Here is a 3,643-nt window from a genome sequence, read left to right as displayed (position 1 = left end):
GAAGGATGGAAGGAGGGATGGATGGATGGATGCGAGGAGAGCAGAAGGAGAGGGAGGCATTCCCCAAACTCCCTCTCCCGGTCGGTCCCGAGCGGAGCCGCCCTGGCACCTGCCCCGGTCCCACCGTGTCCCCCCCGCCCCCGCCGAGCTTCTCGGGGCTCTGCCCGGGACCCCCGTCGGGGGCTCTGCAGGGCTGCACCTGCCTGGCACAGCGAGGACAGGGAAGGGCTGGGCCCGGAGCAGCTGAGGATGGGGTACAGCAAGGGGCCCCTGCTCCCAGCCTTAGGCACGGCGCTGCCAGGACACAGCCACAGGTCAGAAGGAAACGCACCCCCTCATTCACCCTGCACTGCGCTGGCACCTGTGACCTGTGTCACCCCGGCAGTGACACCTGGCCAGTGACACCTGGGCAGTCCCTTCGGGGCGGTCAGTGCAGACCGGCTGCCCACACAGTGCCCTGGGAGGGACAGAGCAGGCAAGGCCGGAACCCACCCCAAGCACAGCCAAGGAGAGGGGAGGTGACGCAGGTACAGCCCGTGTGCCACTGCCCTGGCCTCAGGGAACAACAAGTGCCATGGACACCTGTGCCAGGCGCACTGAGGCCTTTCCAGGGAGCTGCTCTCTCCCAGTTAAGCATCAGGAGTCCCTCAGTCCCCGAATCTGTATGAAATCCCCCCACACACAGCTCACATCACACCCCAGAGCCTCTGCTGCCGTTCACGTGGTGCACAGGAAACATCCCCACAGAGGAAACCTCCCTCACCCTGCACCAACCTGCCAAAGGAAACCAAAACACAGCTGGGGAGAGGAGCAGAGGCAGATTTATCTCAGGCAGCATCACACCTCGAACACTGACCCTGCACAGCCCTCACATCCAGAAGCACATCCACCTCTTCCCACAGCTGATCTGTAAAGCCACATTCCTGTAGGAGCATTGCACAACCCTGTAGGTGCCACGCCTCCCAACTCCTTGTCTCCCTTTTCCCACCAGGCTCCTTTCCCTCGCTTCTGGGAATCCCAGCCACCCCTGTCCCTGCTGGCACCAAGATGTGCCCAGCTCAGCCCGAGCTCCATCAATCACAGCATCAAACACTTTGGTGATGGTCAGGGCTGGAGCCCTGAGGTGGGGTGAGAACATTCCCACAGCTGCTGTTTCTGCTGGCAGGAAGGGGGACAGCGGTGCCCAAATTTCTGGCCACATTCCTTCTCCTGTCCCCACGCCCCCAGCCGAGGGGACAAACACTAAAATGACAATTCTGAACTGCACAAGCCCGTGAGAAACAGCCGAACACCATCAGATCACAGAAAAAGCCCACAGAATTCACCGAGCCAGGGAGACCGTGCACCTCCAATGTTTATAAATTAATTATCTGAAAAACCCAGGTCACTCCTGATTGCCACGGCGGCTGTAATTTAGAAGCCTGGCGTGCAGCCAGCTCCAGGAGCCGCATTGATCCTGAATGACCGCAACAACCCCCGCACACACCCCCTCTCCTCTCCCCTTCCCCCTCCTCCCCTCCCCTGCGCCCCTTCCCTGCTGCCCAGACCCCCCCGAGGATCTGTTATTTACAATCCTGCACTCTGACAGTTGGGAAATCAGATTGATTGACAGTGGGACGCTGGCGGATGGAGGTTCCAGGCACGGAGACAGACTGAATTCAGAATGTGGGATGAATGCCACTGGGAGAACGGGGGCGGAGGAGGGGGGGCTGAAAAGCAATTAAAAAAAAAAGATTTCTAAATTATTAACATTTTTTAAATTATTAATGTTATTGGTGCCTCCATGTGAGCCCGCAGATAAACTGCGCTTTGTACTGGCACTAATAATTTATAGCCCAACCAGAGCCCTGTGGCGTGGAGACAATCCAAAAATACACCAAGTTTTGTCTTGTCAGTGTTCCCCGAGCGAGTCTGGCTGTGCAGGCGCCTCCTCCCCCCCTGCCCACCCCAAAACCCCAGAGTGACCCCCCCCAAAAAATGCTGATGAGACAATTTAATCATCATCATAAAAACACGTCAAGCTCTCAATGCAATGAGCTGTTCTCGTTATTTGGGGGGAAGGGGTGATCCCAGCTGTCCCCCAGCACACCCTGGTGGGATGGACACGTCCCTGTGCCCAGCAGCCACCCAGGGCCAGTGTCTGTCCCAGTGCTGCTCACACCCCACGTTCTGTGCTGTGTCCGAGCTCTGCTGGGCTCCCCACGGGCTGCACAGCCCCCACGTCACGGCTGAACACTCAGCACGTTCCTGCCTGCGAGTGCCACCCCTTTGTCACACCCTGTCCCTCCCTCTGCGCGTGTTCCCGCACGTCCCTGTGCCACCCCAGCCCTGTGGCACACGGCTCTGCCCCTCAGCCATGAGCTGAGTTTGCAGGAGCTCTGCGATGCCTGGCACAGCCCAGCACCACCCAGAGCTGGTGCCACGCTCCCCACGGGGGCTGGGGCAGGTTTGTGCCAGGCCTTTGCTGATAAGCAAATCCTTCCTCCACAGCAATCGCCTTCCTGCCCCCAGAGAAGCCAATCAAATCAAACAGAGTGGAAAAGAAGACAGCCTCTTCATTAACCTAACAAGGAGCCCTGGGGATTTACACTCGAGACCAGAGATTCTCCTCCAGCTCTCGCTGGATGCTCCGCTGAGGCTGCTGGTGCTCCTGCCCTGCCTCAGCCGGGCTGGGATGTGCCAGCCCTGCACACCTCGGGCAGCGAGCAGCAGAGGGACAGATCCTTGCACGGCTCTACCCTTCAGTGACACTCCAGCCTTCTGGAACAGCACCACCTCTGCCACATCCCTGGCTGTGCCTGATCCAGCTGGGTTATTTCACTCCCATGCAGGAGAGGACTCGGGACAGGGCACAGCTTTGCTTGGCATCAAACTGGGCCAGTGCCAGCAGGTTCTGCTCACCCGAGGGCAGCTGGAGTGGGTGAGGAGCCCGTACCTGTGGAGGGATGTCATGGATCCTGCATCCAAGTGGATCCAAGGTGATCCCGCAACTGCCTGGTGCCCCCTTTAGGCGCAGTCCAGGACGTGCTGGATCCAGCCAGCTCCCTCCAAAACCCTGGGAAAACCTTCCAGCAACCCCTCAATCCGTGTGGGACTCACCAAATCCCGGGACTGCAGGACCTCCAGACACCGCTCCAGCCCCAGGAGAAGGCAGCAACATCATCTCACCATTCCCATCCCTATATGTCAGGACTGTCTGGCACTGCCTCCATCTCACCCCCCTGGCTCCACACCACAACCCAAATCTCTTACTCCAGAGATTCCCAATACTCAGATGGACACAAACTCTTGAAACAAGGGAAGAGAAGGACCCCCCTCACCTCCCCTGCAAAACACAGAGCACTGCTGCTGCTGCATTCCGGGAAGGAAAAGCACATCCCCATGGGTGGCTGCAGAAGGAATCAGCATTTACAGATGGCCAAGGGGAGATTCCTCCACAGAGATGGACAAAGGCTCCGCAGGACCCCCTTCAGCAGGGTACACCACACCACGTGTACCCACAGCACGACAAACAGCCAGCACTGCAGCCCACCAAGCCCTCAGCACACACGGGGCTCGGGGACATCTCCCAGCCTCATCCCAAATGGGCCCGGGGCTCGGGGACATCTCCCAGCCCCATCCCACATGGGCCCCGGGCCCCGGG

At 59.3% G+C, this 3,643-nt stretch overlaps 1 protein-coding gene across 1 annotated transcript in view; it reads right to left on the bottom strand.

Annotated features, from left to right (window-relative positions):
- Positions 1-3,643, bottom strand: part of SAMD11 (sterile alpha motif domain containing 11) — a gene marked incomplete at its 5' end in the record, with an annotated part of 82,596 nt that overhangs the window by 4,535 nt on the left and 74,418 nt on the right. The gene's annotated exons all lie outside the window — the stretch shown is intronic.

This window comes from Corvus brachyrhynchos, unplaced genomic scaffold (assembly GCF_000691975.1).
Source record: "Corvus brachyrhynchos isolate BGI_N302 unplaced genomic scaffold, ASM69197v1 scaffold68, whole genome shotgun sequence".
Classification (NCBI taxonomy): domain Eukaryota; kingdom Metazoa; phylum Chordata; class Aves; order Passeriformes; family Corvidae; genus Corvus; species Corvus brachyrhynchos.
The sequence above is the reverse complement of the archived record's forward strand: the minus strand, read 5'-3'. Positions and strand labels throughout refer to the sequence as shown.